We start from the raw sequence: 15,750 nt of genomic DNA, 5'->3' as shown, positions 1-15,750 counted from the left end.
TAGGAGAATAGGTATCATTTCTTCTTTGAATGTTTGGTAGAATTCCCCAGGAAAACCGTCCGGGCCTGGAGTTTTGTTATTTGGAAGGTTGTTTATCACTGTCTCAATCTCTTCATAATTAATTGGCCTGTTTAAGAAATCAATTTCTTCCTGTTTCAGTCTTGGTAGTTTATAGGTTTCCAGGAAGGCCTCCATCTCTTCCAGATTGCTTAGTTTTTTGGCATATAGCTGTTGATAATAGTTTCTAATAATCCTTCCAATTTCAGTGGTGTTGGTCATGACCTCTCCTTTTTCATTCATAATTTTAATAATCTGGGTCCTTTCTCTTTTCTTTTGGATAAGTGTTGCCAGTAGTCTGTCAATTTTATTGATTCTCTCAAAGAACCAGCTTCTAGTCCTGTTGATTTGTTCTACTGTGCTTCTGATTTCTAATTCATTGATTTCTGCTCTCATCTTGGTCAACTGCTTCCTCGTGCATGGATGAGGCCTGTCCCTCTGTTGCTGTTCCAGCTTCTTGAGGTGAGAATATAAAAACTGCATTTTAGATTTTTCTGTTCTTTTGAGTGAGGCTTGGATGGCTATGTATTTCCCCCTTAGGACTGCCTTTGCAGTATCCCACAGGTTTTGGACCGTTATGTTTTCATTCTCGTTGGTCTCCATAAATTGTTTAAGTTGATTTTTGATTTCCTGGCTTATCGAGTCATTCCTGAGCAGGATGGTTCTTAGTCTCCAAGTGTTTGAGTTTCTTCCAAATTTTTCCTTGGGGTTGAGTTCCAATTTCAGAGCACTGTGGTCTGAGAATATGCAGGGGATAATTTCAATCTTTTGGTATCGGTTGAGACCTGTTTTGTTTCCCAGAACATGGTCTATTCTTGAGAATGTTCCATGGGCATTAGAATAGAATGAGTATTCTTTGGTTCTGGGGTGTAGTGTTCTATATATATCTATGAGGTCCAACTCGTTGAGTATGGCATTCAAAGCCTTTGATTCTTTGCTTAGTCTTTGCCAGGGTGTTCTGTTTATTTCTGATAGTGGAGTGTTGAGGTCCCCTACTATTAATGTATTTTTATCTATATGACTCTTTATTCTGGTTAAGAGTTGGCTTCTGTATCTTCTTGCTCCCCTGTTAGGGGCATATATACTTATAATTGTCATATCCACTTGTTGAATACTTCCCTTAAGAATAATATAGTGCCCTTCTGCATCTCTAGCTATAGTCTCTAATTTAAAATCCAATCTATCTGATATGAGAATTGCTACCCCAGCTTTCTTTTGAGGTCCATCTGCGTGAAAGATGGTACTCTATCCCCTTACTCTCAGTCTGAATGCATCTTTGGGTTCGAAATGAGTCTCTTGTAGACAGCAAATGGATGGGTCATTTCTTTTTATCCAATCTGCAACCCGGTGGCGTTTATGGGAGCGTTTAAACCATTTACATTGACACTAAGAACTGAGAGAGAGAATTTTAATGATGCCATGTTGCCAGTAAAGTCTTTGTTTGTATCGGTTGTGACTTTCTGTTCTGTATCACTCTTGGGGCTATTTTACCTTTATAGAACCCCCCTTAATATCTCCTGTAGGGCTGGTTTCGTGGTTACGAAATGGTTAATGACTGGCGATTCTGAAATGTCTTTATTTCTCCATCAATTCTGAATGACAGCCTTGCTGGATAAAGGATCCTTGGCTGCATGTTTTTCTCTGAAAGAGCTTTAAATATGCTCCCCCAACCCTTTCTCTCATTCCAGGTCTGTGTAGACAGGTCTGACGTAATTCTGATGCCTTTGCCTTGGTACGTGAGAAATTTCTTTGCCCTGGCCGCTTTCAATACTGTATCCTTGGATCTAATATTTGCGAAATGCACTATGACGTGACGTGGCGTAGGTTTGCCGTGGTTGAGCTTGGGAGGGGTCCTCTCTGCCTCTTGGACACGAATGTTTGTTTCCCTCGCTAGATTAGGGAAGTTTTCAGCTACAATTTGTTCAAATATCTCTTCTAGACCTCCGTTTTTCTCCACCCGCTCGGGGATGCCGATGATTCTGACATTGGAACGTTTCATTGAGTCAGTAATCTCCCGTAACCTACATTCGTGGGCGTGGATTTTTTTAACACCAGCTTCTATTTTCGTTTTTTCCTCTATTAACCCATCCTCCAGTTCACTAATACGTTCCTCTGCTTCGGTGACCCTGGCCATCAGAGCCTCTAGTTTTGCCTGCATTTGGCTCATAGAATTTTTAATTTCTGTCAGATTCACTCTCATTTCTGTCCTTAGGGATTCTATATTCTCAGTAACCTTTTCGTTGATAGTTTTTTTAATTCTACTCATCATTTTGACCATCGTTACTCTGAATTCCATTTCTGATAATTTGGTTACATCCATATCCATTATTTCTGTGGCAGAGGCCACAGACTCACTGTCTTTTCTTTGCTGGGTGGGGCTTCTCCTTCTTGTCATTCTGATGAGGAGAGGTTGCGGGGTTGTCCAGCGCCCAAATTATTGACTGGGTCCCAGGCCGTGCCCCTTGTTTTATAGGGATCTTAGGGATGTGGGCTTCTTCTTTAAAGATTTTATTTATTTATTTATGTCGCAGCCAACCAGCGAGATAGGGAACAGAAGCAGGGGAGTGGGAGAGGAAGAAGCAGGCTCCCAGCGGAGGAGCCTGATGAGGGACTCCTTTCTGGAATGCCGGGATCACGCCCTAAGCCGAAGACAGGCACTCAATGACTGTGCCACCCAGGCTCCCCGGGTTGTGGGCTTCTTGATTTTTCAGCCTGCCTTCTGTGTTCTGGGGGAGGGGCCTGCCGTGCCGATACTCAGGCAACCCTGTTTGGGTAGAGTCTCCGTGTTCCCTGCGAGGGGGGATGGGGATGGGCATGCTGTGAGCCGGTATTTCCAGGCTTTTGTTCTCTGGCGGCTTTCCCTGGTGGTCTGCTGTGCCTCTTCTGAGAGTCAGAGCAGCAGCGGCCGAATTTCAGCCTCTGTCACAGAACAGAGGGATTGCGGCCCATTCTCCACTGATGTTCTGTACACTTTAACTCTGTTATTGTTGGTGCTGCTCAACCCTGTAGCGTCCCGGGATGTGTGCCCCACACCCTGCATCCCAGTCCTCACTTCCAGGGCTGGCGCGTCTCTGTCCTTTGTGTTTCTAACACCGCCAGCCACCAGCCAGCCGCCCCCTGCGCATTCTGGGAGCTCCCGGTCTCAATCTATTTCTGGTGAGCACACCGGGATTCTGGAGTTCCGTGAGAAGCCTGGTGGCGCGCGTTCCCCGCTCACGGTCTCAGTCTGCTGTTTTGCGGGTGCCAACCGCGAGCCCGCCCGCTCCCCCGTGCAGGTGGTTACCGCTTCCCGGCGCCTGAACGCGGCGGCTCCCTCCCCCTTCCATTTATCTTCCGATATCTGTGCGGGGTTTCACGGCTCCCCGCTTCGTACCTCAATACTCAGCACTGGAGATGTTCATTTGTAGAGATCCAGATGCATCTTCCTGCATCTCAGGCTGGTTCCGTGGTTGTTTAGGCTGGTCTGGTACCTATCCAGCTCGACTCGGGGGACCGGCTGAAAAAGGTGTCTCCTACTCCTCCGCCATCTTAACTCCGCCTCCTCTCTCAGCTAACTTCTATTTACAAAGTCTCTCTTTAGCTGTATCAGGTCTGGAGTTTTACTTCTCTTTTCAGTTTGAATTTCAGTGACTATATGTTATATTTCTAGAAGTTCTTTTTGTTCTTCAAATTAATTTTTTTTTCAAAAATCCTATTTTATCTTTTAAGTTATTTTAAACAGACCTATTTTATAATGTCCTTCAGCTGTTTACTTTGTGCAGTTCTTGAGCTGCTAATCCTGCTGTTTATTGTCACAGCTGACTCTCCTCACAGTGATTAATTTTCTCATGTGGTTTGTATGTTTTTATTATAAACTCAGAGTTGTCTTTTCTTGGGTGTTTCATACCATGGAGTATGGAGGTATTTCTAAGTAATTGGTTTCAATTCCACAAGAACCTGAGGAGTCTTACCAGTTCTGGACCAAATTTTATGTTAATTTATTGTCCTATTCCATGCGAGTAATGTTTATGTGGGCACCCCCATGCAGAAATATGTCACATACTCAGAATTTGAGTTCTCATGGAGGAATTTATTTTCAATCTGTAGCCCCCAGAAGCCCATAAGTATCCTTGATATTTCCCTGACATGATAGGTGAAATTGTTCAAATCTCCTTTACATAGAATGGGTAGATTTTGAGGATCCTAATTTTAAATAGGAGTCTCAATTCTAGTTTTCTGTCTTATGTGGGCTCAAGACCACATTTCCTGCCCCATTAGAAATATTAATGCTCTGTCTATGTTCTACTAATAGGGTCCTTATTTTAAGTAAACTCAATGCAACGTACATTAAGTTAGAGGCATCTCTTTACCAATGATAATTTACTTTACAGAAGGATCCACTCCAAATTTCTTCTAAATCACCACTCATGTATTGTACTGAAATGTGGTTTAAGTTGTAAAAAAATTATGTCTATTTAGCTTTGCACAGTACTCAACAAATATTTGCTGAATGAATGAGTGACTGAATGAATGTAAAACTAACTAGTGTAGCATGAAATTAAAAATGCCAGTTTATAAAAACCTACAGGATAAAAAGTTTTGATACATATTAGCAGTATTAAGTTAGAAAACCTTAAGTGTGAAGGCAGGCTATTAAATAGAAACCATAATGAGTTGCTGAAAAGCCAGTGATTGGCCCTTAGAAGAGTTCGTTATTTTCAAACTAAATAAAAAACTGCTTCCTGAATATTCAGCCTGTGAAAAAGCATTCTTCTAGTTTGTGGTGACCTGGAAAGGTAATTTAAACTTCACATGAGGCTATGTATTAAAGAAAAGACACCTTTATGGCAGAGGCACAGTTCAGCAACTGATGCATACTCCATTTCCTGAGCTACAAAGGAGCTTGCCAGTGTCAAGAGGGTCAAGTGACTTTTCTTGCAAAGAGAAAGGACCATAGGAGAGAGAAAAAAGAGTTTAAAAAAAGCAGAAAGGAAACATAAAGGAAAGGTTTTTATGTTCCAAATCTTTAAAACCTAGAAAGGGTATTGGGAAACCATTTTGAACATGTTCTGTGTTGTGCAAGTATGCTGTACATTTTTAATAATGGAGGGGAGGTCAGTATGAGATTTCTTTAATGTATATCAAAACCAATGGTTTACAAACTACATAAAGCATCTTTGAATACAAGGCAGAACAAGAACTAGGACAATGCTACTTTTCTTTCTTTGATTAAATGAGGCTTAGTTGTTGGCACCACATAAGTTTTATATTAATAAAATGCTGGGAAGGATGTTCTGCATTTATAAAGTGTAAGAGAACAAATGGAGTTGAATTCACAACTGTATTGTGTCTTAGAAACTATGTCTCAGTACATAGTCCCTACAAGGCTTGGGGAATGATTTCATGTCCCTATAGGAGCTAAGAAGAAATGGGGGTGATTTTAGTTCCATCAGGATTTCAAGATGAACAAAAGAGCTTCAAGATGGACAAAGTTAATTTGGTTATAAAATATTTCCCTACTTTTTATTTGAATTTGGGGCCTGCTGCTAATATTTCAGAACTGTAAAATGAATTCTATTAATAGTGGGAATGTCATCCTTGAGGGGACCTTAGTGATAATGTAACTCAATTCCTGCATTATTTTATAAATGGGAAAATTTATGCTCAGAGAGGGCTAGAGACTTGCCTTATGTCATCCACTGAGGAGAGAATTGGGACAAAAAATTTAGGTCTCTGAATTATTTTTAAAATCTCATACAAGTTGAAACACTTTGGGTTGTTTTATTTATTTATTTTTAACAGCTGTGTTGTTTTGCTAGGGCTATCATAACAAAATTCTACAAACTGGGTGACTTAAAACAATAGAAATTTATTGTCTCACATCTCTGGAGGCTAGAAGCCTGAAATCAAGGTGTCAGTGAGCCATGGTCCCTCTGAGATTCTGGCTGGAATCATCCCTTGCTTCTTCCTAGCTTCTGGTAGGGTATCAATTCTTGGTGTTCCTTGGCTGGCAGCTGCCTCACTCCAGTCTCTGCTTCTGTTGTACATGGCATTTTCCCTGTGTGTCTTTGTTAAAATTTTCTTCTTTTTATAAGGACACCAGTCATGTTGAATTAGGGACCAATGTAATGACTTCATCTTAACTTGATGAAATCTTGATTAAATTTATAAATAAGGTCCTATTTACTGGTACTGGGGGTTAGGATTTTAACATATTTTTTGGGAAATACAGTTTAACTCATAATATCAATTTTATTCATATGTAATTCACATATACAATTCGCCAATTTAAAGTGTACAATCAGTGGTTGTTAGTATATTACAGGGTTGTGCAACCATCACCACAATATAATTTTGGAATTTCCATTCCCCCTAAAAGAAACTCCATATCCATTAGTAGCCCCTCTCTAGTCCCCCCTTATCCCTGCCCCAGCCCTAAGCAACCACTAACTTATAATATGCTTTCTCTGGACATTTAATATAAATGGAATTATACAGTATGTCCAATGTAACTGTTCTTTCATTCAGAAAAATGTTTTTAAGGTTGATTCATGTTATAGCATATATCAATACTTCATTCTTTTTTATGGCTGAATAATATTCCTTTATATGGATATACTAATTTTATCTATCCTTTCATCAGTTGATGGACATTTGAATTTCCACGTTTGGGCTATATGGATAATGCTACTTTGAACATTTGTTTGCAAGCTTTTGTGTGGACATATGTTTTGGTTTCTCTTGGGTATATAGTTATCAATTGCTGGTCATATGGTTACTATATTTAACAATTTGAGGAACTGTCAAATGGTGTTCTATAGTGGCAGCACAATACGTTTCCACCAGAAATGTATGAGGATTCCAATTAATCCACATCCTCCTCAACACTGTTACTATTCATCTTTTTAAAAAAGATTTTAAGTAATCTCTACACCCAACATCTGGCTTAAACTCCCAACCCCGAGATCAAGAATCACACGCCATACCAACCGAGCCAGCCAGGCATCCCTATTCATCTTTTTTATTATATCCATCCTGGTGGGTATGAAATGATATCTCATTGTGGTTTTAACTTACGTTTCCTTAGTGAATAATGATGTTGAGCAACTTTTCATGTGCTTATTGGCCATTTGTATCTTCTTTGGAGAAATGTCAATTCAGATTTTTTGGCCATATTTTAAATTGAGTTGTCTTTTTATTGGTGAGTTGTAAGATTTCTTTTTTAATAGTCTGGATACAAGTCTTTATTTAATATATAATTTGCAAATATTTGCATTCATTCTGTTGGTTCTCTTTTCCAGTCTTTTTTCATGGTGCCCTTTGAAGCACAGAAGTTTTAAATTTTGATGAAGTCCACATTATCTGCTTTTGTTGTTGGTCATGTTTTTAACAGTCCTTAGCAAAATCTGAGCTAATGAAGATTTACCTCTATGTTTCCTAAGAGTTTTATCATTTTAGCTCTTACATTTAGGTCTTTGATCCATTTTGAGTTAATTTTGTATAAGATGTGAGGTAAGGGTTCAACTTTATTTTTTTGCATATGACTTTCCAGCTGTCCCAGCATCATTTATGGAAAAGAATATTTTTTCCCAACTAAATGGTCTTGGCACCCTTATTGAAAATCTGTTGATCCTAGACACACGGTTTTATTTTTGAACTCATGATTCCATTCTTCTGATTTATATGCCTATCCTGTGCTACTACCATACTGTCCTGATTACTGTTGTTTTTTAGTAAAGTTTTGAAATCAGGAAGTGTGTGTCCTCCAACTTTGTTCTTTTTCAAGTTTGTTTTGGCTATTCTGGGAAACTTGCAGTTCCATATTAATGTTAGAATCAGCTTGTCAATTTCTACAAAAATGTCAGCTGGGATTCTGATAGGGATTATGTTGAATCTGCAGATTAATTTGGGGAATATTGCCATCTTTATGATATACAGTCTTCCAGTCTGTGAACATGGATATTTTCCCATTTATTTAGATCTTCAATATCCTTCAACAATACTTTGTAGTTTTCAGAGTATTAGTTTTTCACTTCTAAATTTTTTAAAAGATTTAATTATTTATTTGAGAGAGAGAGAATGAGTGGGAGGGGCAGAGGGAGAGGGAGAGGGAAAGAAACTCAAGCAGACTCTGCACCAAGCACAGAATCTGATGCCAGGCTCAATCACACGACCCTGAGATAATGACCTGAGCTGAAACCAAGAGTTGGGTGCTTAACTAACTGCACCACACAGGTGCCCCAGTTTTTCACTTCTTTTAAAATTTGTTCCTAAGTATTTTATTCTTTTTGATGCTATTGGAAATACACTTGTTTTCTTAATTTCATTTTTTGATTGTTCATTACAAGTGTATAGAAATACAATTGATTTTTGTATATTGATCTTATATCCTGCAATCTTGCTGAACGTATTTATTAGTTACAATAGATTTTTAGTGGATTCCTTAGTGTTTTCTAAATATAAGATCCTATCATATGCAAACAGAGATAGTTTTACTTCTTCCTTTCCAATCTGGATGCCTGTTATTTCTTTTTTCTTGCTTGATTGCCTGGGCTAGAACCATCAGTACGATGTTGAATGGAATTGGTGAAAGTGAGCATCTCCTTATCTTGTTCCTGACCTGAGAGGGAAAGCCTTCAGTCTTTCTTTCTTTCTTTCTTTCTTTCTTTCTTTCTTTCTTTCTTTCTTTCTTTCTTCTTTCTTTCTTCTTTCGAAGATTTAATTTATTTATTTGACAGAGAGAGAGACAGTGAGAGAGGGAACACAAGCAGGGGGAGTGGGAGAGGGAGAAGCAGACTCCTCGCTGAGCAGGGAGCCCGATGCAGGACTCAATCCCAGGACCCTGGGATCATGACTCGAGCCGAAGGCAGATGCTTAATGACTGAGCCACCCGGGTGCCCCTCATTCAGTCTTTCACCATTGAGTATGATGTTAATTGTGGGTTTTTGTTTTTTGTTTTTATTTTTAAAGATTTATTTATCACTTTAGAGAGAGCGTGCATGATGGGGGAGGAATGGAAGGAGAGGGAGAGAGAGAATTTCAAGCAGACTCCCCACTGAGCATGGAGTCTGACACAGGGCTCCATCTCACGACCCTGAGATCATAACCTTAGCTTGAAATCAAGAGTTGCATGCTTAACTGACTGAGCCACCCAGGCGCCCCTAGCTGTGGGTTTCAAAGCTCTCCTTCAACTTGTCTTAACTGATCTATCCAACTTTTCACCCACTACCAACCTTTGCATGCCTGCTGCTCAACTCCATAATCCCAGCCTTGTTTACAAAGACCCAGTTGTCTAAATAACCTGGATTTTTTTATCCTTTTCTTTATATGCACAGTTTTTAAAAATATATTTTATTTATTTGAGAGAGGGGGAGAGAGATAGAGCACAAGCGGCAGGGTGGAGGGGGCAAAGGGGGAGGGAGAAACAGACTCTCTGTTGAGCAGGGAGCCTGACTTGGGGCTCGATCCCAGGACCCTGGGATCATGATTTGAACTAAAGGCAGACACTTAACCGACTGAGCCACCCAGGTGCCCCTACATGTGCTGTTTATTTTTGACTCTGTACCCATTGCTCATATGGTTACAAAGAATGCCCTATTTCCTCCAATAGTCTAACTCATATTCTTCCTCTGGATAAAGCTCAATTTCCTAAATCATTGCACCACCACCCCTTCAACAGATACAAGTGGGTACACATACACATGGAGATACACACACATCATGTGATTCCCTAACTCCCATTTCCCTGGGTGTTGAAGCCAGTTTACATTTTGTTTCAGCTCATACCATTTTGTAAATGTTCTGTTATTTCAGATATCTTTGTCTTGGCTCCCACCAACTGCACTGTAGATTTCTATACAGCAAGGAGCAGCAACCTTGTATTTTAATATTCTCCATGACAGGGTATAACATAAAGGCATATAGGAACATGAGGTGCTTCATAAAAGCTGACTGACTTCAGTCAAATTTTGTTCTCCCAGGACCCCCACTTCCTTATAAGCCACTATGAAAATCAGAGACTGCCTAGATGCCACTCATACCTCTGTCAGGGCTCCATTTCCGTTTTCAAGCCATTTCTCTTCTCCTTCTTATATTGGCCAAGTTTCAGAAGGAGATAATTGGCTCCATCAATTTTTATAGCTTAATGAAAGTCTCAACCATGTTTACCTGCTTTCCTTCCAGGGTAAATGCATCACAAGCCAAAGCAAAGTCATTCCCACGGCCCTTGTTTAGAAAATGTATGATTTTTATATTGTCCCTATTAAAGCAATATAGTCTACTAGTTATGACCTCAAACATCATCTTCTTTAGAAGTGAGTGCCTCTTAGCATGAAATATTTATTCTTAAGGCCAGGCCCATGCTGGGGTTTGAAGGTTTGTAACAAAGGTCCTAGGTGTCTGAGCACAGTGCCTGCTGTTTTCTTCTTTCCTGTGGAATTTGCCTGTGTGTTTTTTTGTGTGTGCTTTACTGCAACTAAAATATTGACATCTCCCTGCCCCACCCCATTAACTATGGCAAATGCCATAGAATGAAAATCTTTTGCAATAAGCATACCACAAATATCAGAGCGTTGGACTTGGTCTTCCTGCCTTAAAAGGCAGGCTGCATAGCAGTTTTAGGAGAAAAATGTTTTTTATTAGGTACTTACTGAGCATGTAGACTGTGTCAGGCATGGGGGGATAGGTAAATACATTGTTGCTGTTCTAGGGGAGTTTAGAGTCTCACTGGGGTGATAAGACTAGCATACCTCAAACAGAGAGCTATTAAGTTAGAGATAGTGTGTGATAATTGCTAAAACAAGGGCAGAGGAACATACTGTCAGTGTGACTTCGAGTCAGTGAAGGCTTTTGAGAGAAGGTGAGCTCTTAAGTTAATTCAGAAAGATTTCAATGGGGAGAAGAGTGAAAGGGATGCAAAGAAACTAACATGGGGTTGACAATATAAGGAAGTCAACTAATAGGGTTGAATATCCATATCAGGAACCATTTGGAGACAATATTAGTAAAATAAATATAGATTGGATTGCATCTTGAGTAGATAGAATCACAGAATATCAGACCTGGAAGGGCCAATATTGCTAATAGCTAATATTGCTACAATTCTAGCTAGAGTGGGAATTCCTAGTCCAGTGTCTAGTTTCTATAGTTTTCATTATATTCTTTTTAATCCATAGAGTTTTTTTTTTCTTCAAATGGAACTTATGTAAAGAAGCCCAACATGTAAAGCCTATAAAAGCCAAAGTACTTTAGTGGAATTTGGGTGAGACCAAGATAAACCCAATTCCTACCTTTTAGGAGTGAGACAACTGGGATACCGAATAGAAAATTATCTCCATTACATTAAATCCAGTGGACACTTCTTAATCCACATCTTACCTGGCTCTTCAGCAGCATACTACATTGTTGACTATTCCCTTTTGCTCAACACATTCCTCTCTTACTCGTCTATGGTACAACTCTTCTCATTTTCCTCTTATTTCCTGGCCTTTCCCTCTCAGTCTCATTTTAAATGTTGGATTTCTTAGGACTTGAGCATCAGCCCTTTCTACTTTTTGCTCTACATTCTCTGCCTAGACAATCTTATTTGATGGCTTCAAGTATATTCTAAATGATGGCAACTCTCGAGTTATATTTTCATCCCAAGGTGTTCTCCTCTTTACTGATTTGGTATCTCTATTGGGATATACTACATGTGCCACAAACTCAAAATTCCTGGAGCTAAGCTCATCTATTCCTCTCTACAGTCCTTCAAATTTGTACCTTCTCCTGTGCATTCTTTATCCCTGTGAATGGCATTGCCAACCACCCAGTTTCTTATGCCCTAAATCAAAGACTATTCTTATCACCTTTTTTTCCTCTTCTTGTACTTTCAATCACCAAGTCCTGTTCATCTTATCTCCTAAATATCTCTTGAATCTCTCCATTCTTCTGCATTTTCTTCACTGCACCAGACTACCACTCCCTTCCGGGGCACCATTATTTCTCTGTTGAACTACTGCAATAACCTCATTGTCTCCCTTTATCTACTCTTTCTCCATCCTCCAGTCAGTTCTCTACATTATAACTGGAGTGTACTTTTTTTTTTTTTAAAGATTTTTTATTTATTTATTCGACAGAGATAGAGACAGCCAGCGAGAGAGGGAACACAAGCAGGGGGAGTGGGAGAGGAAGAAGCAGGCTCATAGTGGAAGAGCCTGATGTGGGGCTCGATCCCACAACGCCGGGATCACGCCCTGAGCTGAAGGCAGACGTTTAACCGCTGTGCCACCCAGGCGCCCCTGGAGTGTACTTTTTAAGACATAAATCCGATCATGTCACTTCTCTGCTCAAAAGCCTTCAGTGGTTTCCTATTGCCTAAGGAAAATGTCTAAATTTATTACACATTTTAGAAAATCTTTTATGGCCTGGCATCATCCACTTGCTCAATTTCATTTTTTTTGGCCATACTTCTTTCTCTTTTACAATGATAGCCTCACAGTTTTGGCCTGTTGTATGGGTCTCTACTGATTAGAACTACAATCTGCCCACATCCTGCCAGTCTAACTTATCCTTCTGGTTTTAGCTGAAATTTCACCACCAATGGAAAGTCTTCCTAACGACACTCCCACTCCTAAATCCAGGAAAAATGTCCCTTCATTGTAGTTTCAGAGCGACTTGAGAGGTTAATGTCTTACAGAATGCATCACCCATTATTGTAATTGCTGCTTTAATTGCAGAGAAGGCAAAGTCCTTCTTGCCTATGACTATATCCTCAGTGTGTTGCATGGTGCCTAAAATATAGTAGGTTCTTAAAAAATATCTGCTGAATGAATACATGAGTGAATAAATCACACCATACATCAGAGCCTATACTACCTTTCAAAAAGCCTAACAAGATATAGTGACAATGCTGCTTTGCCATAATTTTCCCATTTTACTTTGTTATTTGATGTCTTCCTGAAAGGATACACTTCTAGATCTTGGAAAACCTTTGCAAATACCAAGGGCATGATTGTGTATGATGATTAAATATTTGGTAAAGATGATTACGGCTGAAAATCTTGCCAATTACCCTGTGGGGAGGGCCTTTCTTTTGACTTGTAATTATGGTTACCTAACTTCTAGAAAGATTCACTGGGAAAATTTAAAAAAAAGATAATTTAAAAATAGGAAATGGCAAATTTTTAACTTATATAGCCAACTAAGGCACAGGCTCTCTTCCTTTTCAGCTATTTGTCATTTATAAACCTCAGTGTATTTTGCTGAGAAGGAGCTATTTTCTTTGTTATGGGTATGCTGCTAGGAGCGTGGAACACAGGAAGACACAGATGAGAAGTGAGAGACCATTAAAGGCCAGTTCAGCAAGTGAGTGTTTCAACCTCATGAACTTCTAAATTCTGTGAATTTCATTTGTAATGAAGAGGGGGAGCCAATTTCAAGCCCTGGGAAAAGAATCTTGCCTTTTCAACTGCCAGACAGGTCAGCAGAGTTACAGGGCAGCTTTCTGGTCAGGCCTCTGTTGTCTCAGTCCCAACTCTTAAACAACAGCTGTTGGCTGGAACATCTTGGATTCCTTGAGCCTGTGATCTATAGTAAGGAAATCATTCCATGGCTGACAAAGAAGTGGGCCCTGCCAGAAAGGTAGATTGAGTATTCCAACTCACTCCAGATGTCTTCAAAATTCCTACCTAATACCCAGGGTAGCCTGTGGCCTTTAAAAGACAAAAATCAGCCTCCAGCCCAGTTAAATAACATGTGAGTTGAGCACTAAGTTCTTCATGATGCCAGACTGAGCAGCTCAGAAATGGGAGAGCCTGCCTCCCTCCGATGGTTCCTCTCAAGTGCCTATCTGCTCCCAAGAGATTTTCTGTTTAGATGAACAAAAAATAATGAAAAACAAAAGGGGGAAAATATGCATTATGTGGCACCAGGAAGTCATCAGATAGGTTCAGAATAAGTATTTTTGGAAACACTAAGAAAATGGTCATAAGCACGCTAGCTTTTATAGACATTCCGAGTCTTCTAGGAAACCAGGACCCTTATAATACCTTCTGTTGTCCATAGCTCCTAACTTTACCTAAAGCTGACTCTCTTCAGAAGTGCCCTGTACTCTCAGTAATTTGTTACCTCGAGCAATAGAAAACTAATACACTCCAATCACCCATTGCCCTTCAAAACTTCCCTATCCTATTTTCTTGAGCAGGGGACTATATTAGTTCCCTGGGGTATTGTGACAAAGTACTATGAACTGGGTGGCTTAAAACGACAGAAATTTATTGTTTTAGTTCTGGAGGCCAGACATCTGAAAACAAGGTGCGAGCAGGGCCATGCTTCTTCTGAAGGTGCTAGTGAAGGTTACTCTTCCAAGTTTCTCTCTTAGCTTCTGGCAGTTCTTTGGCTTGTGGCAGCAAAATTTCAATCTTCACATGACATTCTCCTGTGTGTATGTCTGTTTCTTCACATGATGTTCTTGCAAGGACGCCAATCATATTGGATTAGGGGTCCACCTGACTTCCATATAACCTCATCTTAACCTAATTAATGACATCTGCAACAGTGCTATTTCCAAATGAGGTTATAGTCTGAGATACTGGCAGGGGCAGGGGGTGGTTAGGACTTCAACATGCGAATTTTTGAGGAATATAATTCAATCCATAACAGATTCTGAATATCTCAATAAGGTAGGCAATGACTTAAAATGGTCCATTATCTCTGTAACTATATTTCAAAAGAAGCCTTTCACTGAAAGTACTGACTATGGAGAAAGGCCAGGAGACCACCATTGTAGAGACTTGGGTACCTGGAGGCCACCCAGTCTAGAGAACACCAGAGATAGTAGGTGTCTTGGAGACGAAGGCTTAGTATTTTTAGGCAGGAAAGAAGGAATTTCAGGAAAAAGACTCCACAATGGGGAATTATTGTTTAATGTGTACAGAGTTTCAGTTTGGGATGATAAAAAAGTTCTGGAGTTGAACGGTGGAGATGGTTGCACAACAGTGTGAATGTACTTAATACTGCTGAGCTGTGTACCTAAAAATTATTCTAATGGGAAATTATTCTAATGGGAAATTTTATATATATTTTACCAGAATAATTAAAAAAAAAGAAACTAACAAAAAAGATGCCATGTAACTTTCTCTGAAGTGAGTCAGAGTTGTGGGTGAGGAGGGAGAGTAAGGCCCACAGTTGGGAATGAAAGTAGAGGGCAGAATCCCAAGGGGGTTCCCAGTCACCATTGACTCAGAAGGGAGTCAGGAATTATAGACTGAGGATGGTGACTGTGGATCCCTGTGAGGTTCTACAGTCTCTGTAATGCCTCAATATTGTTATTTTATTAATAAATAGTAGTGGTGATAATGAACAGTTGTTGAACACTAACTATGTACTAGGCACTCTGCTAAATACTTTTCATCATCTAACTCATTTATTTTTTAAAGATTTTATTTATTTGAGAGAGAGAGAGAGCATGAGCGGGGGTGGGTGGTGGAGGGGGCAGAGGGAGAGGGAGAAGCAGACTCCCTGCTGAGCGGGGAGCCCAACCCAGAGCTTGGTCCCAGGACCCTGAGACCATAACCTGAGCTGAAGGCAGATGCTTAAATGACTGAGCCACCCAGGTGCCTGTAATTTTAATTTTTATAACATCTATTAGTATAGTACTATTATTACTCACCATTTATTTGAAGAAATTAAAGGTCAAGATACTAAATAATTTGCCACCAAGTTCACATAGCTGGG

General features: G+C 39.9%; 1 protein-coding gene across 12 annotated transcripts in view; it reads left to right on the top strand.

Moving 5' to 3' along the window:
• Window positions 1-15,750, top strand: part of SMARCA1 (SWI/SNF related, matrix associated, actin dependent regulator of chromatin, subfamily a, member 1) — a 1,457,411-nt gene that overhangs the window by 101,746 nt on the left and 1,339,915 nt on the right. The window lies entirely within an intron of this gene.

This window comes from Ursus arctos, chromosome X, assembly GCF_023065955.2.
Source record: "Ursus arctos isolate Adak ecotype North America chromosome X, UrsArc2.0, whole genome shotgun sequence".
Taxonomy (NCBI): Eukaryota; Metazoa; Chordata; class Mammalia; order Carnivora; family Ursidae; genus Ursus; species Ursus arctos.
This window is presented reverse-complemented; position numbering and strand designations above follow the sequence as displayed.